Genomic DNA, 27,949 nt, shown 5'->3' with positions numbered 1-27,949 from the left:
GTGTGTGTGATTTTTTATTCTTTAAACTAACATTAACTACTGTATAGAATATCTTTTAATTTAGTTGTAATTTATTTCATCCTTAGTAAACATAGTCTTTCATTACAATCGAATAATCCTGCTGATCGATGTGACCTGATCCAATTTGCATGTAAAACTTGTGTAATAAAATGTTTCACTTATCTCTGTATCAATGGCTCTTCCTTTAATGAAACCGGGACAAATCACCACACATTTTTTTTCTTTACAAGGTTCTCGAGTAGTCTTGGAGTAACAGAAACGTTATTTTTGTATTCCTGATCTGTAATTTGTTCACTGTCGTAATATCCATTGAGTTTGGTTTGACTTATTTTGAATTTTGCGCAAAGCTACACGAGAGCTATCTGCGCTAGCCGTCCCTAACTTGGCAGTGTAAAACTAGAGGAAAGGCAGCTAGTCATCACCACCCACCGCCAACTCTTGAGCTACTCTTTTACCAACGAATAGTGGGATTGAACGTCACATTATAACGCCCCTAAGGTTGAAAGGACGAGCATGTTTGGTGCGACGGGAATTCGAACCCGCAACCCTCAGATTACGAGTCGAGTGCCTTAACCACCTGGCCATGCCAGGTCCTTAACCATTAAGAAAGAGCTCTAATTGTTCGCAAGACGTCTAAAATGTATCGACCATGAATTAACAACTAAATCTTAGGTAAGTATGAATGAATTTCTAAGAACCACCACTATCTCAAAAAAAAAAAATTCTAAAAAGGCCTAAGATAAAAGGCACGTCGCATGCTAACTCCACGTACCCTAGTAACAAAACACAAACTCTACACTGTTTAATAATTTTTTCCAATGGATTTTCGTAATGAGATACACAAGTAAATCGTGGTTGCTTCGTTATGACCTCAAGCTAAAGACGTGTATAAAACTGCAGCATTTTAATGTATGCTTCTAATTAAGAAAGAAAACGAAAGAAAAATCATGATAATGTTATTATATGAAATTTGCTTTTAACGTCGACTTTAATTTTCATAACCTTGTTAGTATTATTTTTTTAATATAGTTCCCCTCCGCAGATGGATAAGAGATTAGTTTGACTGCTTATAATACAAGAATTTGGGATTCAATTGGATTATCCATTGTGCAGCTTTGCGATTATATAAATTCCAAATATACACTGATTATTACATCCATATATTTTAAAGTTACAGGATTATCATACTCCTGTTTTAGATTTACCAAGTGTAAATTAACATTTCGACTGCTTGTTTGATGTTTATACTTTTGTAATAATATCAGATACTTCTTTCTGTACTCTTCAGAATTACTTTAACTAATATAAAACAACAACTACATGACAATATTTTGAAGATGTTTGTATTATTTGCTATGTTTCTTGGTCTACGTTTCTATTCACTCGATATGATATTCTTTAAACAAAGTTGCCTATATTTCCACCCCTCTACTCTATATAACAAGTGGGAATACAAAAATACATCATAACTTCTGATTTCAGACACCAGGCACATAACAACGAATGAAACTTAAGGCTTATACGTATTATAACAACAATTGCTGTAGTCCAAGGATGCAATATATATTGATTTGTTACCAAAAGTTACACTAAGTGTATTCTACATATTTCTACTGGAGGGTGACGGTAAACTATCATTATTAACCTGTCGGTTGTCACGAACCTATATTGTTATAAACACATATTATATTTAGATGTTTGTTAAAATATTAAAATATCTCACTGAAAAGTATTAATAAGTTGAATAACTAAGAGATGATTGAACACTTTTCCTTTCATGCAACATATCTGCGACTGCTTCTATAAAATAAACGTATTCGCACGAAATTAACGCTCCATATTAATAACATATTTATCTCGAATATGCAGATTAAAATATTGAGAATATAACAGATATTTTATGAATTTCACTTAAGTCCCGGATAGTGATATTTTCGTCGATAAAATTGTTGTAGGCAAAGAAAATAAGTATTAGATGGGTTCTCGTTTATATACATCCATATTTCGTTGTAATATATCCAAATATGAAAATATATATCTCGTAAATTCGGCTCGAATGTGTAACTATTTAACGTTCAGGACGGTTTAAATATTAAAATTAAGAATATTTTAAATTTTAATTGAAATTATTCATTTTCTGTCAATGTTTATTAGCAGAGTAAAAAAACGCAAAATATTTATAACACGTTCCATGCTTCGCACGGGAATTGATTGTCATCTGGTAACATATTTTAATGTTTACGAATAACAAAGCTTTAGCATTCTTCCCATAGCTACAATAGATTACTGTGCAATGTTGTTAGAATCTTACTACATCTCACTATCTTTTACGTGAACAACAAATTTTCATTGTTGTTTAATAACCTCCTGTAAAACAATAATTGGAATAACATTTATATAAGTTGAAATGCTGTTTAACATGTTGTCTAAAATCGCTAGTTTTAGAAGAAAAAGTCTGCTAATGCCCAAAAAATGGAATGTGTGTGTGTGTCTTTGTGTATACACAGACATACACACATATACAAGTTGAGAACGTTACTTTCAAACGGTTTTCAAATCTCATCACGTCGTTAAAACCATGCAATTACGTCGCATCATGCTCTATCTAACAACCATTCGCCCAGATAATAGCTCTACAGTGTAGTGTGTTAAGTGGAAACCTGGTTTTTACCGTTACAAGCCTTCGTACTTTTCACTAAACTACTGTGGAGCCTAGAGCATAGTTTTTAATGGAAAAGGTTTTATCAAAGTTATTATATCCAATGCACATCACTACTATCCATGAGGTTGCCATATTCCCCTAGGCCGGCATGGCCAGGTGGTTAGGACGCTTGAGTCGTAATCTGAGGGTCGAGGGTCCGAATCCCCGTCGCACCAAACATGCTCGCCCTTTCAGTCGTGGGGACGTTATTATGTGAGATCAATCCCACTATTCGATGGTAAAAGAGTAGCCCAAGAGTTAGCGGTGGGTGGTGATGACCAGCTGCCTTCCCTCTAATCTTACACTGCTAAATTAGGGACAGCTAGTGCAGATAGTTCTCGTGTAGCTTTACGTTAAATTAAGAAAATGAAACTAAAACATATTCTTTCTAGTGTACGACGACGAAGGCTTCACAAAGCCAGTTTCAACAGTCCAAACATACGGAAATCCACATGAGCGTCAATCAGTGACTTGATCGTTATTTGTTCGCAGGAAATAACATCAATAATCCTATAATTCTCAAGCTGCTAATGGTATGTGAAGGTTGAACGGATATATCGATGAAGAAACTTGTGTACATGTTACTGAGATTCTACTTCATTATTTTGTGCAATGTTGTCTAGGCTGGAGTAGAACTTGTATATCTCTTTCTTGATGGTCCTGATTGCTCAAGTTGATCCCAATTTATCTGTTTTTCAATGTTTTTAAGTACAAGTGATTTCTAGTTCTCAGAAACGCCAATGTCAAAGTATATTTCTGATACATTTCACTCAATCAGCTGTGATGGTCACGCAACTTGCCGATTTATTTTGAAACTGTTTAGTACAATGTGATAAATCCTCTGTGTATGTGTATATCCTAATATATACTATTACTAAGTCTATAATAAAATCAATTCGGCGTTTCTGAACTTTTTTGTTGTTTAACATAAACATTGCTATGTTTTGCTCCACCATAAATGTGACTGACGTCACAACATTTTTTTCAAGTACAAAAATAAAACATTAACTGTGAACATTTTAGAATGATCCTTATAATATAGTATTGTGCAAGTGATTAGGACAAAGTTGAAAATTATTTTTCAAGCTATTTTAAAAAACAATGGAAGGTAAATCACAGGTGAAACATCAGAATTTTATTAATATTCATATTTAGTACAATTGAAGCTCGGTGGAAGTGGTCAAGTTCAGCAAACAGTTAATATTGTGTGTGTTCCCGTTTTACCTTAATAACTGCAGACAGCCTTTCAAGCATTGTTGTAACGTATTTAATCAAAGTTTCCTTTGAAATTTTACTTTAAATGTCTCTAATACACTTTCAAAGAGTTTTTTGAAAGTAACTTTTGATTTTTCTTGAATTTTTTGTTGTCTCTAACATCCCAGATCCTCAATTGGGTTGGGACCGGGGCTCTTTGGGGGCCATCTAATCATTTGAATGACTCCAGCAGTTTCTTTTTTAGTTAAGTAATTTCTTCATAGGTTGGACGAGTGTTTAGGGTCATTATCTTTTTGGCAGTGAATTCCTTTACCAGTAACAAACCCCTGGGTAAACCATGACAAATCAGTATTTAATGGTAGTTGCAATGGTCCATTATTCCATCTATTTTGCAAATATGTTGCCTCAGAAGAAAATCACCCCAAAACCATCACACTACCTCTTCCATGCTTCATGGCAGGTGCTAAGCATCTTTCACCTTTCTTCCGATAGACATGCAACCTAGGCTTTGAAGCTAATATTTCAAACTTGGACTCATCCGTCTTTAATGCACTTTTGCAATCAAAATTCCAGATTTTAGTACTTAACAAATTTCAGTTTGTTGACAATATTTGGAGATCGAAGTAATGTTTCTTTTAAACTGCTACACAACCAATATTTCGTTCACGTTGAATCTTCTCGATCCTGTAGTTCTGGACACTTTTCGTGTCCTTTGGTACATGATCGTTTATCTAATGCTTGAGACCAGTGATAGTATTCCTTCTTCCTTAAAAGCGGCATAAATAAAGATATTTAACATCAGTATCATTGAGTTTAGATGTTCTTTGTCTTCCTTTCCTATTTCCAAATTTACTTGTCTCGGTCTCACGATCTAGGGTGTACTTGACAGTGTTAGGGAAGCATTTCAAGTCTGCAACAATTTGTCGGAGAGTTCAACCAGCATCATAAAACTTCTATGCGAACTCTCTTCTCTACCGATAATTCTCTTTGCTTTTTTGGGCCATGGCAAAACAACAAATGTTAATATATAGTCTTAAACACTGTTTTTATCAAGGTTTTTGTGAAGTACTATTAATATGATTTATTATAGTATATACCGGTACCATGTGCTAGCATCTTTCTATATAGTTAAGTTTGTTTTCGAATTTCGCACAAAGCTACTCGAAGGCCATCTGTGCTAGCCGTCCCTAATTTAGCAGTGTAAGACTAGAAGGAAGGTAGCTAGTCATCACCACCCACCGCCAACTCTTGGGCTACTCTTTTACCAACGTCTTTGACCGTCACATTATAACGCCCCCACAGCTAAAATGGCCAGCATGTTTGGCGCGACGGGGATGCGAATCCGCGCCCCTCAGATTACGGGTCGCACGCCTTAACACGCTTGGCCATGCCAGGCCTCTATATAGTTAAGACAATGTATGAGGTATCATGACAGTTATTTAAGACCCTAAATTTGATCAGTATGTTTATTTACGCAGAACCCTTGTGGTATGCCCTTCATACAAATATATGGGAATTTCTAAAGTATGATAAGTATTCCCGCCTTGATTCATTCAGTTGTCAACAGGGATGAATGAAGCTTTACCACAGTGTTGAGATTTACATTCTCTAATGGTATGGAAGGAAATAGTCCCGTAAAATTGAAAGAATGACAAAAACAATTCTTCGTCCTAATACTTTTGTACTTTGTGTGCGTTATTCTACTAATTTTATGGAACGTCAAGAGAAAGGAAAACTGGTATGGAAGTAGTCTGATATTAGAGTAATACATGTGTAATACACGGACCAGACTGATAGTGAGCGTCTATTACTCAGAAAAGGTGATGTTTTAGGGTTACCTGTTGCACTTGGAACTTTTCATATTATCGTTCTCAGTCAGCCATTACGCGATACTGCAGGTTCAGTTTTAAGAAGCCTTTGCAAAAGATCAATCTTCTACCACAGCGATATTGACAAACTTTCCATAGCTTATCTACTGTACATAAATAGGAAAGAAAACTAAAATTTTAACGGAAAGTAAAGATCTTTGATTATTTATAGAATTGCTATTAAAATTATCCGAAACAAAAACAGTAAAAAGTACAAAAACAAATAAAGTTTCAAAATCAATCTAACTAGTATCACTTGTTTTTTTGGTTTTCATATGCACATGAAATAGCCATAGCATGTATAAACTTTCAATATTGCCATATTTCTGATAGCCATAACTTTTACAAGAATTAAATCCACAATCACAAATTTATAAAACTTAATCCTTATTTTCGCCTACAGTTAAGTGTATAAAACTGTTAATGATAAATTATATAAATTTGTGATTGTGGGTTCAATTCTCGTTTCGTTACTTTTTAATAGTAGGATCCCTGATTTATTTTAAAATTGTTAATTTTTAATGTTCTTGTTTGTTTAATCTTTATGTTATCCCTTATAAAGTACCTTTATAAACTGTCACATGTCTATCCATGGTCAATTTCATTGTTACTTGATTCAAAGAGTAGAGAAAAGTTGACGATGGGTGATGGATGACTAGCTGCCCCGTCTAATCTCTCCTTGCTCAATTGGAAATGGTTCGCTCAGATAGCCCTCGTCCCCGAAATTCAAAACAAATTTGGTTGACATAAGATGAAAAATATTTAAGTATGTGCATGATATATTAACTATTTTTATTATACCTCTGTGTGTGTGTGTTTTTTTTCTATACATAAATTTCTCTCGAAATATCGAAAGCAGATACTCATAGTCAAATAATCTGGAGAAATCTTGTAGCGATATTCCGAGTTGTCTAAGCAATATTCCCGTTGACATAATCAGGTAAGTACACCCTTGTGCAAATTAATTGAAACAAGACAAAAAATGACGATTTTTTTCAATTTTTTGAGTTTTATTTCTGAGAATCCAATAATTACTCACAAATTAGTACATGATATGACCGCCCGCCTTTATTTTTCAGAAGATCATTAATCCGCTTTGGCATCGAGTCCACGAGTTGACTGCAATCTTTACTCATTTTTGGATCGGGTACCATACCTCAATTATGGCCTCAATTAGCTTATCTTTCGTAGTACAGTCTTTTCCCCGAAGTCTTGCTTTACAAATCGCTCAAAGATTTTCAATAGGATTTAAGTCTGGAGAGTTTCCAGGCCAGTTCAGCACCTTTATTCGCGTTGTAGTCATAAAATTCTTCACTAGTTTCGATGTGTGACACGGAGCCAGATCTTGCTGAAAAATGCCAGATCCATCTGGAAATCTCTTTTTCAATTCTGGAATAACTCTTCTCTGCAAAACTTCGATATACTGTGGTCCTCGAATCATACCTTCTACGATATGTAAGCCTCCGACGCCATAGTAGCTGAAAAAGCCCCAAAACATCTTCTTCAAGGGATGTTTTACGAACTGATGTGAGATTCTCGAAGTTTCTTACCTGGAGATCTGCGAACATGCAGACTTCTCTGACCCTGTACGAAGAAATGAGTCTCGTCACTGAATAACACCTTCCTCCACTGTTCTTGCGTTCAGTTCTTGTATTTCAGACCCCACTGATACCGTTTTTTCTTCATTGAATTGGTAAGTTGTTTTTTGACTGGTCTCCTTGTCTTTCTAACGCAATTTCGAATGACGTAATATTCCTCAAAATTTCGTCATATATCAAAAATAGATCGACCGTACTGCAAAAGAACAGCTAATGACGCTGTCTGTGTGAAAAAATGACTATTAAAGGAAATCAGCGGGTCCAGCGAGCCTACACCGGCCGCCATGCTGAAAATATTGTAAAATAACCATTTGTTTCAATTTATTTGCACAAGGGTGTAGGTATCACACGAAAAAGTTGCCGTTTTAGAAAGTTTTGAGTTGTTATACTGGAAACGATAACATTATTAGCATACATGCACTTAATATATCGTAATCAATCGTCGATTTTTCGCTTAGGAATTCAATAGGGTTGTTTTTCGGTACGTGAATTATTCGGAATCCTTGCGGATCCTTATTATTAAGTAGTGTCGTAACTTCTACTTCTGAAGCCAACATTTAAGTGGACCAAAAATACAAGGAAAACCTTCGGAGCTGCATCTGAGAAGATAGCAAATGTTTGTCTTTATCATGGAAATAGAAGCTACAAGTTTGTCATCTTTCAACATGTGGCGTCAGGAGATAAGCCCAGTTTCTGTGCTTACCTTAATATAATAAAATCAATAAATAAACGCACAGTTAAAATTTATAACTGTTGGAGTTTCTTACAGTCTGAAATGATCTGGTTTGAATTTTCAAGCAAAGCTACACGAAGACCATCTGCACTAACCATCCCTAATTTAGAAGTGTAAGGCTAGAGGGGCATCTAGTTATCACCATACACCGCCAACTCTTTTACCAACGAACGGTGGGATTAACATTAACGTTATAATGCCTTCATGGCTGAAAGGGCGAGCATGTTTGGTAGAATGAAAATTCGAACCCGCGAACTTCAGATTCCGAGTCAAGTGCTCTAACCATTTGCGGGGCTCAAGCTGAAATGAAACAGAAATGTTAACTGACAGTATTAATTTTATTTATCGAACTCTCTACGAGGTCTTTTCTGAAAAGTAAATTTTACCGTGAGGCTTAATAACCGGTCATTTATTCATTCATTAAGCCACATTATGAATTTCAATACATAATTATATAACAGAATTATTTTGATATTAGGTATTTAAGTTTTCAAGTTAATTTCTGACAATTTTTACAAATACTCTCGATGTGTGTGTGTGTACTTATAGCAAAGCCACATCGAGCTATTTGCTGAGTCCACCGAGAGAACCGAACTTTAGATGTGTAACAGGATATTGGAAGGACTGACGTCAGCACTTAATGCCATCACTACACGGTTTTATAATCAGCCTTTCTAGTCCTTAGAAACATTTTATGAAGTTTTATTTTTATAATTAAATTTAAAATTTCTAACGAAAATAAGTTTCATGTAAAATCTAACTGACTGTCACCTTTCTATTAACTTACGATTTCAACTTTGATATTCCTCAGTGTTTTTAAACCTCTGTAGTCAGCCCCATTATTATTTGCATTATCCCACTTTTCAAAAGCTTTTAGATTAATGAATCTCCAACTCTCTCTGACTAATGTTATTAGGTTCACTTGTAACGTATTTATACAAGGTTCATATTATTAATCAGAAATATTTACTTACGTTGTGCCCTTTCCTATGCTTTTGTTTTGTTCACATTTCTCAACATGCGATATTCCTTCACAATCCGAGGGTCGCGGGTTCGCGCCCGCGTCGTGCTAAAACATGCTCGCCCTCCCAGCCGTGAGGGCGTTATAATGTGACGGTCAATCCCACTTTTCGTTGGTAAAAGAGTAGCCCAAGAGTTGGCGGTGGGTGGTGATGACTAGCTGCCTTCCCTCTAGTCTTACACTGCTAAATTAGGGACGGCTAGCACAGATAGCCCTAGAGTAGCTTTGTGCGAAAATCCAAAAAACCAAACCAAACCAAACCGTCACACATTTTGTACTACTATGTCATAATGACAACATTGTTCTTTGATCACTGTACGATGAAGATAATCGATAATGGCAAAATTCTAGCCCAACACTCGAATAATCGACGGATAACTTTTTAATCTTAAAAAAAAAACAATATTAATAATAATCCAGGCTTCAATTACAGCACAGGTTAACTTTACTTTTTCTCCACGTTACCATAATTTTAACTGTGAAGACGTATAAGAACGCAAGTACAATGTGATATATTAAAATAAAAAAGAAATAGCCGTCTTTCATAACAATTTAATGTGCCATTAAGCAAGCGAAGAGCACAAACAACACACTCCCAAAACGACTATTGTTAAAATTACTGCATTAAAGTTTACACGTACTCATTGTTCTAGAAAATTTTAAACAGAAAGTATTTTAAAGTTGTTAATATCTTACTATTATATTTTTTATCTCATTAAAATTTTTTTCGTTTCATTAGTATTGTACAGCTTTTTCATGTTATTTTGCAACCTCTACAAAAATAATACATAAATATAAAAATGAGTCTAAGTTATTAAAATATTCAATAAAAATCAAGATATTCTTCAAAACAAGCAGTTTATATCTAAAAGGTAATTTTATGCAAAGTGACTACCGTGTTTCTCCGAAAATAAGACAGGGCTTATATTAATTTTCACTCCAAAATATGACACTAGGGCTTATTTTCGGGGGATGTCTTATTTTGATATATTAAAAAAATGAAGTTACAAAGTAAAACTATTAAACTAACCATTTAAAATAAACTATTATTAAACTATTAAACTAACTGACTAATACTTAAACAAACTAATTAACTAACTATTAAACTAATTAATAAATTTTTTTTTTTTTCTTTCCTCTTCCTGCCACTCTTAACTAGGGCTTATTTTAAAACTATCCCCAAAAATCACACTAGGTCTTACTTTATGGGTAGGTCTTATTATCGGAGAAACACGGTAGCTATGTTAAAATGAGCTTTAACATTGAGACCTTAACTATTCGTTAAGTTTTCTAGGAAAAACATTGATTTGCTTTTTCACCAGCAGGACACAGGTAAAGGCTCTAGAAGTGTTTTTCTTATAGCAAAGCCACATCGGGCTATCTGCTGAGCCCACCGAGGGGAATCGAACCCCTAATTTTAGCGTTGTAAATCCGTAGATCTACTGCTGTACCAGCGGGGGGACAGACTCTGGAAAGAACGTTTACAGATCCTCCAGGTTTTCAAGAGTTTGTCCATTATAGCTGTATGGACTCAATTTTTGAAGTTCCAGATTTCCAATAATTTGTGGTTCTATGAGAACTTTTACAGATCCTTTAAATAGTAGCTCAACAGCAGTTTGTCTGTTATAATTATGCAGTGTTTGTTGATCCATCAGATATACGACTCCAACAGTTGACTGTAGTTCTAGAAAAAAAACTCTTAATTTGTTTGTTATTCCAGGATTTTAAGGATACGCCCATTTTAGTTCTGTGGAGAGCGTTTGCTGACACTTCATATTCCAGGTTTCCTAAAATTATTGTGGCTGTGGGAAAAAGTTTTAGGGATGTTTCAGACTCCAGGTTTCCAAGGGAAGAACTTTTACTTTTTAGACTTAACGTTTCCAAGAGTAGTTCGCTGTCATTCTAGAAAGTTTGAAATAATGTAAAGAGCCAGCTACTTCTTGCAATAATAACTTTCCCAAAAGAAGTTATGAATTAAAAAAAAACAATGTAATGTATATTTAAAACTATCTTGTTTACTGAAATTGTGCTACAAAAATAAATCGGTGGTCTATAAATAAGTTCAGTCTTGATGTATAAATATGACTAACACACAATTAAAGAGTGATTGAAATTTTCATATTCTAACTCTGACAAAACAAGTGCTATAAAATGTAAGTTGCCCTTAAGCTTATTGTTCTGCAAACCAGGCATCCAATAATCTTTCGCGTTCTAAAGTGCAAAACACTGGTCATTCAGTTAGTATTATACATACAAATCACACATAAATTTGACTTAGTTGTTACTTTACAATGAATCCCCCAAGTTTAAAATGTTCTCAATTGTTCACAACTCATGGCTAATCCTCATAGACATTTTGATGTTTCACTCATGTGGACATCCATCACAGCAGGCCACTGTAAATTATCTGTATACATGCATCATTAGAAGAATGTGGAATTGCTATCAAATCAAGGGTACAGTTGCTTTTACACTTGGATAACATGCGTCATCATGTACAATGCAAGCAAACAACCATTAAGAGTCAATTTTGTGTCACTTCAAAAAAGTTACTCTGAGTTTGAATAAGATCTTTACAACTGAAGTTAGATATTGTTTTAACAAAGATTATTAGAATCAGCTTCAGATGGATGAGTTACTAGCCAGACATTCACAAAGATGCATTTCTTTCACTGTAAGGTATAAAACAAAATATGGATGATTTGACCATTCCCGACCATTCTAAACTGGTCAATCAATTCTTTGAAGAAAAAATATCTGGCCTTTAGATTTCACTCTCATTAAGCAGGTATGTGATGCTCTTAGAAGATGCATCATGTCGTCAGGTTACTCCAGAAATGGAACATGAATAGAAAACGCAGTTGTTTCAGAAGTGAGGTTGTTATAGCCTAGCACCTTTAACACTCACCTAAAGTGAATTTCCTTAAGGAATGAAGCTATGTATTCCTTTTATACTGTATATAACATAACTTTAAAAAATATTACACCACTAATTATGATGATTAAGTTAAAAATATCCATTACAAACAAATTTTTGGTGTTAATAATAACAATTACAACTGTGCTCCAGATTTTGCTTTTGAAATGCAATGAAATGATAAAAAGGTTATAAATGTGAAACCATAATATAAAGGTAATTAAGCCTACTGAGAATAATAATTCACATCTAATTCTTATATATATTTTTAGAACAACATGGTAAGATATTGATCATTGTTCTAATGTATTAGTTTTTGGTTATCTTTTCCCTTTGAAATATAGATAGTTGGCAATTAATAGTTACAAAGCAGATTCCTAGCAGAATAAACAATCCTATTCTATAAATAAAACAATTATCCTTTATTTTTCCTTTCACTCTTCTATCTTAAAGAACATTTTTGCGTGCTATAATTGTAAATACATTTTCTCTGTAACAATAATACAATGGATTGTATTTTAGCCTTACTTATTGAAGTTTCATTATTCTCAGGTCACACACTATGATGTTAAACCAGTACTAAACTATCCCCAAAAATCACACTAGGTCTTACTTTATGGGTAGGTCTTATTATCGGAGAAACACGGTAGCTATGTTAAAATGAGCTTTAACATTGAGACCTTAACTATTCGTTAAGTTTTCTAGGAAAAACATTGATTTGCTTTTTCACCAGCAGGACACAGGTAAAGGCTCTAGAAGTGTTTTTCTTATAGCAAAGCCACATCGGGCTATCTGCTGAGCCCACCGAGGGAATCGAACCCCTAATTTTAGCGTTGTAAATCCGTAGATCTACTGCTGTACCAGCGGGGGACAGACTCTGGAAAGAACGTTTACAGATCCTCCAGGTTTTCAAGAGTTTGTCCATTATAGCTGTATGGACTCAATTTTTGAAGTTCCAGATTTCCAATAATTTGTGGTTCTATGAGAACTTTTACAGATCCTTTAAATAGTAGCTCAACAGCAGTTTGTCTGTTATAATTATGCAGTGTTTGTTGATCCATCAGATATACGACTCCAACAGTTGACTGTAGTTCTAGAAAAAAAACTCTTAATTTGTTTGTTATTCCAGGATTTTAAGGATACGCCCATTTTAGTTCTGTGGAGAGCGTTTGCTGACACTTCATATTCCAGGTTTCCTAAAATTATTGTGGCTGTGGGAAAAAGTTTTAGGGATGTTTCAGACTCCAGGTTTCCAAGGGAAGAACTTTTACTTTTTAGACTTAACGTTTCCAAGAGTAGTTCGCTGTCATTCTAGAAAGTTTGAAATAATGTAAAGAGCCAGCTACTTCTTGCAATAATAACTTTCCCAAAAGAAGTTATGAATTAAAAAAAACAATGTAATGTATATTTAAAACTATCTTGTTTACTGAAATTGTGCTACAAAAATAAATCGGTGGTCTATAAATAAGTTCAGTCTTGATGTATAAATATGACTAACACACAATTAAAGAGTGATTGAAATTTTCATATTCTAACTCTGACAAAAACAAGTGCTATAAAAATGTAAGTTGCCCTTAAGCTTATTGTTCTGCAAACCAGGCATCCAATAATCTTTCGCGTTCTAAAGTGCAAAACACTGGTCATTCAGTTAGTATTATACATACAAATCACACATAAATTTGACTTAGTTGTTACTTTACAATGAATCCCCCAAGTTTAAAATGTTCTCAATTGTTCACAACTCATGGCTAATCCTCATAGACATTTTGATGTTTCACTCATGTGGACATCCATCACAGCAGGCCACTGTAAATTATCTGTATACATGCATCATTAGAAGAATGTGGAATTGCTATCAAATCAAGGGTACAGTTGCTTTTACACTTGGATAACATGCGTCATCATGTACAATGCAAGCAAACAACCATTAAGAGTCAATTTTGTGTCACTTCAAAAAAGTTACTCTGAGTTTGAATAAGATCTTTACAACTGAAGTTAGATATTGTTTTAACAAAGATTATTAGAATCAGCTTCAGATGGATGAGTTACTAGCCAGACATTCACAAAGATGCATTTCTTTCACTGTAAGGTATAAAACAAAATATGGATGATTTGACCATTCCCGACCATTCTAAACTGGTCAATCAATTCTTTGAAGAAAAAATATCTGGCCTTTAGATTTCACTCTCATTAAGCAGGTATGTGATGCTCTTAGAAGATGCATCATGTCGTCAGGTTACTCCAGAAATGGAACATGAATAGAAAACGCAGTTGTTTCAGAAGTGAGGTTGTTATAGCCTAGCACCTTTAACACTCACCTAAAGTGAATTTCCTTAAGGAATGAAGCTATGTATTCCTTTTATACTGTATATAACATAACTTTAAAAAATATTACACCACTAATTATGATGATTAAGTTAAAAATATCCATTACAAACAAATTTTTGGTGTTAATAATAACAATTACAACTGTGCTCCAGATTTTGCTTTTGAAATGCAATGAAATGATAAAAAGGTTATAAATGTGAAACCATAATATAAAGGTAATTAAGCCTACTGAGAATAATAATTCACATCTAATTCTTATATATATTTTTAGAACAACATGGTAAGATATTGATCATTGTTCTAATGTATTAGTTTTTGGTTATCTTTTCCCTTTGAAATATAGATAGTTGGCAATTAATAGTTACAAAGCAGATTCCTAGCAGAATAAACAATCCTATTCTATAAATAAAACAATTATCCTTTATTTTTCCTTTCACTCTTCTATCTTAAAGAACATTTTTGCGTGCTATAATTGTAAATACATTTTCTCTGTAACAATAATACAATGGATTGTATTTTAGCCTTACTTATTGAAGTTTCATTATTCTCAGGTCACACACTATGATGTTAAACCAGTACTAAACTGATAGGACTAACATCTACAAAAAATCTTCAAAATAATATACATACTTATATATGCTGAACAAAAGAAAATGATTTAAATTCATAATTACTAGGAAGTATTAAAAACATTTTAAAATAAATAAAATGGTTTGTTTGTTAGTTTTAGATATTCATACCAATGCAAACAAGAGTTGTCTGTACTAGCCACCACAATTTTGAGCAGATAGAGAGAAGGCATCACTCACTTCCAACTCTTGAGGCTAATTTAATTGAGCAAAGGGATTTCACTGTCACTCTTATAACAAACCTACAATATTTCTGTTTATGCCAATGCAAACTAATACTTTGCAGTAATAGGTTATGTAAAAATACTAATAAATGTACCAGCAACGCTATGAAATACAAACAAATAACTTTCAAATGTTTACATTATTCACAGATTTTAAAGGTACATTTGTGCATCTCACTCCCAAATGTTGTAGTATTATTCAAAATGAAAGAGTGAAAGATTGACTTAAAATATAGATTTTCTTAAAATACTTTATATTTAATAACTTTTGGTAATTATTGTTTAAAAGCTTGGTCCTGATTTAACATTTTAAAAAATTTCTATGAAACATTTTTTATTTAAATATTTGATTTCAGAAAACAATCTTTTCATAATGTTTTTAATTTTATACATTTTTAATCAAAATAGCTTCACCTTCCATCAGATTTGAATTTATAAAACATATAACATAATGTCTATTGCCAGGTATCTTTAAATAATATTTTATATGGGACTTTGATAATTGAGACCAATTTACCATGAGGAATTCTAATATTTATTAACATAAAACTTATGACCATGGTATTTTTTTAATAAATTAAAACAGTAAGTAGACAGGACTTAAGTTTATCCCTGTGATCATGCTTGTAAAATAAATTCAACTTACACAATTACCTACACAAAATGTTAGCTAATTCACTGTAAACTGAAAATTGATGAAGAGAAATTTGTTTACACAATACAATCCATATCCTAAATGACTTTAGGAGATGAAAGTGCTATATTTCAATAAGTATACTATTTAGAAAAAAAATTATTTATTAACCAAACAAGATTCTTCAATAAAAAGATACCATACATATTTTAGACAGCAAAAACATATGTCAGTCAATACCAAAGGGAAAAAATAAAAAATATTAAATATATTTGCACATTCTATTCTACCAAAAAAACAATTTTTGAAAAAACTATACCTCTACAGTGAAGTCCACGAACTTGTAGCTCAATGAAACACATCCCACATGTGTCAACCTTTTATACATATTTCATTTAACAGCTTATAATACCCAACACCAATAAAATCTTATACATCCATATATATCTATTTACAATATTGTATTTGTCAAAAATTCTGATGTTCAGCTTATGAAACAGATTATTCAGAAGTGAATGATAAAGTAATGATTAGAGCATGCTAACATAATCTGATTTACTATGATGAATGAAAAGGTCAACTGACCATAGAATCTAACTATTTCAAACATTATCCCAGAAGAAACTACATACAATTAAAGGTTCCTTTTGAATCGGACAATGTAGCATATTTCAATGTTTAATTAGTTAATCATTTCAGTGAAAAGTGTGAAATCTGCTAACATCAAATCTGTGACATAATATTTGTATCTAACAATGTACAAGTTTGACTGTAGTTTTTAAGAACACATTACCCTACAAGCATACTGGAAAGTTAGGTACACTTTCTCGAGGAATTCATTCCTTGGACCAGTAAGGAAGAGCATGTGAAAATGTCTATGCACTTTTAAAATAACAGCAAAATAAAATTACTTAAAACAGAAGAGACTTGTATTTAGTTACAAATAATTACTAGAGCAAAACATTAATGAAGTTTGAGCTGAAATTTGAGAAATGATAAGCACTTCACATTTTAAATGTGAAATAAAAAAAAAATTAACATGCTATATACAACACAAAGTTAGTTACAACAGAAATTTCCAAAGCTTAGCTATCAGTTTGAAAAGAAAATTAACTCATCGTTGACCTGTTTAGAATCTAAAGTCCACCAGTAGACTTTTTAACACACTAGCTTTGATTGAGTAGCAGTATGTCCTTATAGACACAAATACAACTACATTTCATGAGATCACTATTAACATAGATATTTGCCTTCTTATACTGCTTTCAGTTCTAGCTCCATAAAATACCTCTGACAAAAGAATGCTCGGCTGGACGGTGGCTTGTCTGCTTTTAATAGAAGGGCTCGTTGCATGGAAGACAATTGGTTATATGCACGTAAATATTCTCGATAAAAAGCAACTTTGAATACAAAAGAAGTTAAAAACAACTTACAAATCAATCTATGTTTTAAGATAATAGAACCATCACATCATTAGACAGAGCATTAAGAAATCCTGAATTATAAACAAAACTCTTTCTTCGTAATGTAGCAATTATTTTGAAAAAACAGTATGACAACTTTTATAATAACAACATTGAATTGTTGTTCTGCCTTTAACCAGTTTACTTGCTGTTTTATTAAAGACACCAAAGCCAGATGAACATTTTTGACCACTATAAAAGTTTAATTTCAGTTTAAACAATCTTAACAAAATCAATTAATCACATCTTTAAAAACATTTTATTTCAGAAATCAGTCCTACTATCCAGTTTATGACAATGTCTGTCAAAAGATAGAAGACATAAAAAATGCAACACAATTTTGTAAAAAGCATTAAACATTAACAAAATTAAGAATACAAACTTCCATGGTTGTGCATTAGTCAGTTGTAATTTACCCATATTTCTTTTAAAAATGTCAAAAGTTGTGTGTGTAAAATTATCCATTACTTACTGTGATCAATGTTTTCCCTGCCCAGTGCAACATAACAGAGGAACAATATGCTGCGATAGATACTGTGATAACTCTGATGAGCTCTTCGATGTTTTCTCCTTTCATTTATCAACAAGTTTATGGGAGATAAAAGATCATTACACTGGATTATTGTAAGGATCTGAAGCATGATGCTACAAGAAAATAGGGTTTTACTTTATATCACAAAATAAGCCTGTGATATTTATTATGTTAGTAAACTTTATTTTTTCTTATTTGTGAGAGATAAATATTCATTGAAATACACTCCAAGTTGACACCTTTGTTTAAAACAGTAAGTTTTTAAGATCATGCATTTACTTATTTCCAAATGCATTCAATCAACAGTATCTATCAATAACATTGGAAGATAGTCATTATGTTAAAAAGTAATATGTAAAAACAAACAGTGAAGAAAATGTACTGTAAATACTAAACTGAATTACAAGATGAAGTTCTGACACAATAACACCCCCAAAATATTAATTCAATGTTTGTCAGATCTTAAAAAATGAAGCAATGACACAGATACATTACAAAAACAGCTAAAATTATGATATGTTGGTTTCTATTTATAATGAAAAACAAAACTATCAAAATAAAAAAAACAGCTAAAAGATGGTAAATCAAAATGAAAAAAAAAAAAAATTCCAATGCAAGATGTTAGTAGCTGACGGAGACACAGCAAGCTTGCACAACCTCTATGGCACAGTGGATTTCAACTGTTTAGACTGTATACTGCATACCAAAATCAAAACTTTCTTGATTCCACCACATAAAATATCTACATTATACAATTTAGTGACATAGACAAACTACACTTTCAAAATAAAAAACAATAAATATAATGCAAAAATAAGTTATCATAATTCTGTTTATATATCCCTCAATACATCTCCATGCCCAACCAGTTAAAACCAATTGTTACAAAGAACTTGTGCTCATAACAGCAATCACTTTTTATTATGTTTACAACCATTAAAACATTAAAATTATTTTCCATTGCATTTTCAGATTCACTTGTAATCTATGTCACCTGTTTGTCAAAGAGTCTTTTAATGAAATTGAAACAATTAAGGCTACCTTTGATTAATCAGAATTACAATTAAACTTTGGTATCCTCACAGGTTTGTTCCTTTTGTCACATGGTAGTGGACCTCACATAACCCTCAGTTGTTGTTTGGCATTTTATGGTGCAAAACAACTAGGCTATCTGCACCAAACAACTGGTAAAAAAAAAAAATAACAGTAACAGTATTGTAAAAGTTTAAAGGGAAATTAAATTAAAATAAAAACAGTGGCCCAATGTATGGAATAGGCATGGCAGTGATAGCACCAAAGCAAACAAAATTAGCTGCAATGTCAGCGAGTTTGTTCCCATGAATACTGATGTGGTCTGGTATCCAGAAAAATTGAATAGAAGTATATGATCAAGAGAAAAGAATATTGATGAGAACTAAAGCAAAGCAATTTCAATGCCAGCAGAGAGCTAAGCAACTCAGTATAAATAGCACAGTTCATGTACTGCATACCTTCCATGTGATCCAAGACAAGAGAAATGGCATACAATTCAGCAGTAACCAAAAAAATTGTAAAGGGGATCCTGCACATAACCACTAAACCACAAAAAACCATGGCAGAGTCCACAGAGTCACCTAATTTCCAACTATCTATATAAATGGGAATGGAATGACAGTTTGAAAGATGTTTGGCAAACAGAAGACAGTACTTCCAATTGGGAGTATCCTCTTTCTTCAGATGACTCAAAGAAAGGTCACACTTGAGGACTGTAATAAGCCATGGTAGGACGGGCTGAGCTATGGAGACAGCAATATCATCCAGAGACAGACCCAATTCTGCCAGTTGTGCCTGGATATGAAGGCCAAAAGGAACAATGAAAGACAGTTTTGAAAACGCATGACCCACTGAGAATGCACAACCCTAGGTGGGATGCTGTAGTAAGGACCGAAGTTTTGAAATATGAAGACAGTTGCAAACAGTGGAGGTGTAGAGGAGGTTCTTGAGACTTAGTGTGCAAACTAGACTGGAGAAGTGCAGAAAGCCCCATTGGAAAGCTGAAGCCTCAGACAGTGAACAGAATCCAACCTCTTTAAAGTTCTGGCAGAGCCATAGACTCATAGTTCAGTATCAATCAAATGAAGACATGACAGAGTTTAGCATAGAATATCAATCCACTCTCAAAGAGGTAAAAGAGAGAATACAAAGGATATTCAGTGCCCTTGTTCACTTGACATCTAACTGCTTGATGTGTACAATGAAAGTCAGTTACAGTAAAAAATAAGCCCCAAGAACTTTGCCTTGGGGACCACAGGAAGCACAGCTTCACCAAGATGGAGAACAGGATCAGGGTAAATACCTCCCTTTAATGGCAAAAGTGCATGCAGACAGTTTTAGAGAGAGAAAAGGAAAAACCATTTGCTGTGGCCTACTTCAGTAAATGATAAAGGGCAACCTGTTGCTGCCGCTCAATAAATCTCAAACTCAACAACTGACACAAGATGTGGAAGTTGTTGGCATTGAGATTGTTTGCAACTGTGACAGAAGAGATGCTAGTTGTGTATGTAATCCAAGGTTTCTTCTTGCTTTAACATCTTTATCTGCTGAGCAGGCACACATGCTTACTGAAAAGTGAAGAGGTTTAAAAGTATGGGATACCTACAAAAGGTATTCCAGCCTACCATGCCATGTGGCAGACAGGATTCCACCATGGACAAGGATACCATGGAAAACATGTCAAGGTTTTAGGAATACACCAAGTAGCTACCTAGACAGTCAGTCACTGTTGACATGCAATTATCCATCGATGGCTTACAGATGATGGCAGGATCAAGTTTTGAGAAAGCAGACAAAGAGGGCCAGTTGGCCTGGTTTTGCATCCATCAAGGCATGCAGGTCAAGTGGCACTGACCATGGACAGTCTCTCTTAAAACAAGAAAATGATCACTGCCCAGTGGGTCTCTGTAAAGCCTCCAAGAAACGTAAGAAAAAAGTGAAAGGAGCATACAGAAAAATCAACAGCACTAAAAGACTTACTAGGTGCATAAAAATAAGTATAAGAACTGGTACTGAAGAAAAAAAAAGTGGTAATCCAAGTGTATACATTCAATATCAGCAGCACCCCAGAGGGTATTATGTCCATTAAAATCCCCCAGAATAAAGTAGGGAGACAGTAACTGTTCAACAAAGGCATCAAGGTCTGATTAATCATAGGTCTCTCGAGGAGACAAGCAGAGAAAAACAGTGATGTTATGATCCAAGGAAACACAGAAGGCTACCACCTCTAAGGATGCACCGAGTGGGAAAGACAGGACAGGCACATGATGATCAAAAAGCAGTGTCATTCCTCCATGTGCTTGTCTATTACACAACCTGTCATTTCTGTGCAAAGAAAACTGCTAAAAGGTGACAGCATCAGCAAGTTTCAGAAACATTTTCTGTAAGGAAACACGGGATGATAAGAATCAATCAAATCCTTAATGTCATATATATTCTAACAAAAAATGCTGACAATTCCACTATCAAAGTGGTCATTGTTATTTATGTGGAAAAGAATCAGGTGGAGAGCCCTTCTGTTTTCGACCATGTGTTTTTTTCTTTATTTTAAGGCAGTCTGTTGACCTCCGTGGATCTTGTCCTGGGTCAAGTAAGCAGGTCTTTATCTGTGAATGAAAATATCAGGGACTGAAAGCATGAACAAATAATCGTTTTGTAACTCAGAGCCAAAGAAGAAGGAAGACATGAGGGAATGCCTGAACCAGAGCCAAAAGCAAAAGATTCTTCAGATGTTTTGCAAACAACTCTGCTGGAGGTATAGAGAGATCTGTCTGCACTCCCACTGTGGCAGTGGAATAGAGTGCATCAGCATATGTCTGAGATGAAGTGGGAGACAATAACTTTTAAGCCTCTGGGTAAAAGACTGTTCACAGTATTCAAACATTGCACCTTTTTCTCCTCCACCCACTTAGGACAAGAACTAGAGTAAGAGAGGTATGAAACACTACAGTTAACACAGTGTGGTTCCAGTTTGCACTCGTAAGCATCATGGTTTTTTGATATCAAAATGAGCATATGTTAAAGAATCATAACATGATATCTTTGAGTGACTGAACCTCTGACACTGAAAACTTCTGAGAGGGTTGGGAATATATGGCCATACCTTACAGTTTAGATAATACATCTTGACTTTGGGATGTGGATGTGGTGATGTAAACGTCAAAATCAGAACATTAGTAGGCAGCATAATTCTGTCTTTGCAAGTGGAGATTTGGTGCACTGCAGAAATGCCTTGGCTGGAAAAGCTAGCGAGGATCTATGACTCAGGAATGTTCTTCAAGTTCCTCTCAACAATTGCTCCTCTTGAGGAACTCAAGGTAGCAAGGGGAATAACTTCAATGGGTATATCCAAATGCTCTTGGAACTCAAGAGAAGTTTGGTGTGTCATGATTACAATGTTTCCAAAAAATGTATCCTGAGCACAGCTTCCTTACTGACTTGGGGGGAGCCAGCAATCCCCTTTATCCCTTTTGGATAAAAGGATTTCTTAGATAACGAGTGAAAAATGAGAAATCTACATATAGAAACTGGCTGTGATGGTAATTGTTGAACATGGTCATCCATTCATGGCTGTTTACCAATTAACTGTTTCTCTCTCAATTTTGTTCATTTTTTTTCTTCATGATTGAGGATATCCATAATTAAGAAAGAATATTTCAGTGCCCACTGTCCCCACCTACCACAGAGCCCTACGAGGGGACACACTGTAATGCCAAGGGTTTCGTGAGCACTATACCCAAACACCAGCATCAAATACATTGTCCACAACACCTGTTGAAAATGTCCAACACTGGTATAGTTGGTTGATTCTAGCCCAAATGGACCAACAGATTTATCCTGAGGGGGCCATCCAAAGGTTGCCCATTTATGGGAATTCAAGACCAAAGTGATGTGTTAGGGTTGGACCTCTCAATCACCAGGACCTTCTCCTTCCCTTCACAGCTCATAACACACAGCAAATGCATAGGTGGATATTCAAATCCCAGAAAATGTAAAATGAAAGTGCAGAACCTTCTCTGGGAGGTCCCCTCACCACATACAGGAATCCACCTCAAGGGGAACCCTCAGTGAATACAAGATAACACATATGTATTAAATAAACTAAAGTACTCACAATAATGCTCATTTAGTCACATTATGGATCACCTCAAACCTCAGTTAATACAGGATAATACATACATATTTCATAAACCCGAGTACTCACAAGAATGCTAATCATTCAGTTACATGATGGTTGATCTCACATAGCATCAGTTAATTCAGGATAACAGAGATATATCTGATAAAATGCAGTACTTACATGTGTGCTTGTTTTTCAAAAAGTATATAAAACAAAAATCCTACTTACTTACAATATGTTTTCCTGTCAGTATTTCATAAACACAGAATTGTTACTTTTAGCATACTGCACAATGACAAATAAACTGATAAAAAATAAAAATTAAAAATGCTGAATTGGCATTTTGATAATTCAAAAAATATTATGGCTACTTCACAATAAATACCAGTGTGTGCAAAACAATGACCGATTTCATACCCACAATAATCTTAATCTCCTCTAGCTTTAACCATTGTAAGTGGCACATTATTAAATTTACCATCCCTTTTTTACAGTAAAGAGCTCCAACATTATCCATTTGCTCCAGGTTTATACCATGGGATCCTTTCAATATCACTGCAGCATTTTTTGCTTATTTTGTTTTGGCTTGTTTTTTAAGCTATAACAACCTAATATAATTAGTCAGAGGTTTAGATATGCTGTTATTAACACAGTCCTTCCTTGAGAATTTGTTTACTTAACTTTATCAATATGTATTAATTTTCACTAAAATATATTCAATGTATGATTTGTTGCTGACTATGTCGCACTTTTCCATTACATTGTTCAAGCTTTATGAGGCTAAGTGAAATAGCCTTAATTAACGACATTATGAAACTATAATCATGATGTGCTAAAAACATGTAGGTACAAGAAATTTTGATAAAACTGAAATAGAAACCCTTATAACCCAAGCACTTTTGAAAGGCGGACCTTTCTTCTTCAGGGGCAAGGTGGAAATGCCATAACTATAAATAAGCCTTGTGAGCTGACTATAATAATTATATTGTTGTAAATGTTATAAAACGTAATAGCAAAAGATGTCTCACATGTCCTGCTCTAAATACTTTTCACTCTATTACTTACACAAATTCATTTTATGAAATAAAAAGTGTAATTTATCTCTTAACATGCATTAAATTTGCAATGGGTGGTGGATTGAGATATATACTAGTTTGTTTAGATAACTGGATGGGATGCTTCATACTAGTATAATTCATCTTCTATGCTATCAATTAGTGCCTTTCTACCACATCGGGGGCTGGAATGCTGACTTCGAGAGGCAAGTTTTCAATTTACTTACCCCCAAATGGTAGTACCTTATTTTCTTATTCTTATTTCAATTACTTTTTTTTTTCTTTACTTTGATGAGCATCACCTCCTCACAATTATCTACAACCAGTGAAGGGTGATATTGATGTGGGATGTTGTAAGCTTGAACACCCACATTTCACTCTCTAAATTTCTATTTCTGTATCTATTGCAACTCTTATTTCTTATGCGAGACTGGCAAATGGAGATTAAGACTGATAGACAGTATATCCCAACCACAATGTGGGTCCTACTTCTTCAGTCACTTCCAAAAGCTAGGGTACATTTTATAATCCCCCAGAGTAGTTTGTACCCTGAGATTTTTTAAATTAGTGCAGCATTTACATTTATTTAATTTTCGCTTGTTTTTTAAGTTATAACAAACTATTATATATATTAATAAATTTGATAATTCACCAATATATTATCAAGTTTAGAATTGCTTGGTCACATCCTTATAGATTAGTATTATTACCGATTCTCACATGATCCATCCCCCCTTTTTTTCAATTAGTTTCTTTTAGTCTCATTTCTTGTATCTTGCCTAATAATTAACAGAATGTGAATACCATCCTTAAACTAAGTTCTAAAAGTGAAATTTAAAATTTTTAATATTATGAAAGAAAGCAATCTTCATATACACCATATTTGACCAGATTTTGTTACTCAAACTACTGCAATATGTTTACTTATACTTGACAGTTCTGTTACAAATACATTTCAGAGAATTATTTTGCTTTTATTTTAAATCATACATCCAGTTTCCAACAAAATGCAGACAAAATACTAATAAACTTTGTTTTTTTACTTATAATTATCATAATTTTCTCCATTCCAGCATAAATTTACTCACTTTCTAGGTATTTTACATTCATCAGTGACCACTGCACATACAAGAAATGACTGGTTATCTGGGAAAACAAATGAAGAGTTTAATAGATAAATGATATCTTTACATTTTAGCTTTACAAAAAATGCAAGTTAATTACACAACCAAGAAAAAATATGCATCCTAATACAATTCTCTAATGTGCATTGTGCAAAAAGGAAAAAGTTTGTCTATAAATATTTGTACTGCTTACCAAAATAACACCAATTTCAAAACTGTTTTAGTGTTTGTCACAGAAAAATATTTGTCCCTTATCTATTAACCCTATTTTTTGTACTGGCTATTCCAAATCTGCTTATAAAGTAGACTGTTTTTTAAGTAGAACTTGTACTCTCAAGGTGAGGGTTATTTAAAAATACATTTGTTTTTTTAAAAAAATATTTGAATGGTTGATAAAATACTTGATTTTTCAAAAACTTTTGACCAAGACATGACTGGAAAATAAATCTAATGAAAAATATTTCTAGTCATTAAAAGAGCCTCAGTAAAATAAATCTGAGATGAACACGTATTAAATACATTTGCTTGAGAATGTGGTAATGTTTATATGATCCATTCAGTGTGACTGAAGCTAACATAAATAAGTATAAATCATAAATTATACATCATTTATTATGTGATTAAGAACATAAATGTAGTATCTTTATGACAACAGAATCTATGGACCTATTACGTAAAAAAACAAACAAACAAACAGGTGTAACAAGGTGGAACCAGAAAAAATTATTTTTGAAAATGAAGAAAACAAATACTTTATTAACTGAAAACAGGTCATCGTAGTGGAGAACTATAACATTTATGGTAAAAACTGAATTAAAGAGTAAAATGTATTAAGTTAAACAGCAAATGAAATATATATTATTCAAATAAAAATATAAAAATTTACATTACAAGCAAACCATATCTAAATGTAAAGTAATATTTATACACATAATCAGCACACACGGCAGTGGGAAAGTGTTTCCAGGCAGATACAAGATAAAATAGCAACAATGAGTTTGACCCAAACTTGCTAAAATGTCAAAACTGTTCTCCTATTTCACATTATCTCTGCAGCTGACCAATCATAAAAAAGTTTCACAAGTATTCAGAAATATTTTTGTTCTGTGTGAAAGTTTTAGGTTATCTCAGATTAATAAGATACAGTAGAACACAATACTTCTCCATGAAACAGTAGTTTAGTTTCCACAAGTGAATGCTGGTATAGAAAGCAGCACCTAGGGCAAAGTGGTACAATTCAACTGAGTTTTTTATATTACAAATCAGAACTTTAGGAATATTAAAACATTTGGAAAATATCAAATATACAGTACATAATTGAGAAAAAACATTAAACAAAAGAAAAAACCTACATGCTTAGCATGCAAGACTAAATTTTTACAAAATGCAACTGATGAGCTAATGGCTAATTTCAGTAAACTGAACTAAACAGGCACCAAATGAAAACAAAACCAAAACTAATAATAATAAAACCCTTTAAAGTATCCTTAAATGTGTGCTAACAAAATATGAGTTCATGTATATGTTAATATAAAAAGAGAAATTACAAATCATATAAACATCAACTGAATTTAATCAAAAAAGTAAAAATAAGATAGAAACTTTACAAAATAATTCATTTCACAAACATAATTATAAACAATCCTTTAGATGAAAATGTAAAAACAACATAACTTACTTATATCATCAAAAACTCTTAATATAAAAATAAACAAAGGAACAGATGAAGAATAGATATGCAAGTCAAAAATAAACATGCAAATACATACACACACAAAAAAAACTATACATGAAAGAAACAAAAAAATTGAAATAAATACTCAAAATATTCATTTCCACACAATGAAGAACTGTAGCCTGATTCATGGCAGTGAAAACATCATTTAAAAAACAGTGGAATACCATCTTTAAGCTAACATCCAATAGATTATGACTTTCATTCAAGATAAATGTTTTTTATTTCAACTTCTTCAAAGCTTGATGAATGTCAATTGCTGATTTGGAGTCCTTTTCCACTACATTTACAAGATGAATATCTAGTCCTTTATCCATTTAATGGTATAATTATGGCAATGAACACACCATTCTAAAGTCTGTAGTCCTTCCATCTTAGTCTTCTTTTGATAATGGAAGAAGCTGGCTATGACAATCAGGACTTAAATACAATATGATGAAGACATCACTGCTGCAACAGTAGTTGTTACCATCATAGCAGCTGTCAGTTACTTTTTTTATTCTCAGGTTCCACTGATATGACTGTTTTTGCTACGAGGACCCTTAAGTTTATCAGTTGTTTCCTTATGCATCAATTTAATGTAATATTTCTTAAGCTACTTCAAATTACATTCCACATAAGTGTGCCACGATTATACACTGATGATACTTCTTTTCTGTGTATCCTTCTGACAGGCATCAAATGTACTGTGTCTTCCCCATCATTGCTAAACTAATGTTGTTTTGAACATCAAAATTTGGATAAATTGGGTTTCAAGTTGCCACTTGACTCCACAAGTTTTTTCATCCTACTAGTTACCCTCTGATGGTGAAATTATCCAGAAAATGGAAAAGGAGAGAGGACAAAACTACATCCATTAGTATGGGAGCTGCAGTCACATCAGTACCAATAAAACTGTAAGAAACAGAGATTTTCATTTAGCTACACATTTGTACTGACATCTATATACAGACTTTCTTCTATGACTTTAATAGAGCAAGAAAACAAAGCCAGGAATAT

The 27,949-nt window shown here is 33.4% G+C and overlaps 1 protein-coding gene across 6 annotated transcripts in view; it reads right to left on the bottom strand.

Moving 5' to 3' along the window:
• Positions 1-14,804: 14,804 nt before the first annotated feature.
• LOC143249115 (C-myc promoter-binding protein-like) overlaps positions 14,805-27,949 on the bottom strand; it is a 37,211-nt gene continuing 24,066 nt past the window's right edge. For 5 of the 6 annotated variants that reach the window (XM_076498456.1, XM_076498451.1, XM_076498453.1 and 2 more), the window contains one exon: positions 14,805-27,844. The gene's annotated coding sequence lies outside the window, so the exon portion shown is untranslated. The remainder of the gene's footprint in view (positions 27,845-27,949) is intronic. The other variant, XM_076498454.1, reaches the window with a different exon arrangement.

This window comes from Tachypleus tridentatus, chromosome 4, assembly GCF_004210375.1.
Source record: "Tachypleus tridentatus isolate NWPU-2018 chromosome 4, ASM421037v1, whole genome shotgun sequence".
In the NCBI taxonomy this organism is placed as follows: Eukaryota; Metazoa; Arthropoda; class Merostomata; order Xiphosura; family Limulidae; genus Tachypleus; species Tachypleus tridentatus.
Note: the sequence above shows the minus strand (reverse complement) of the source record. Positions and strands in the feature narration are given on the sequence as shown.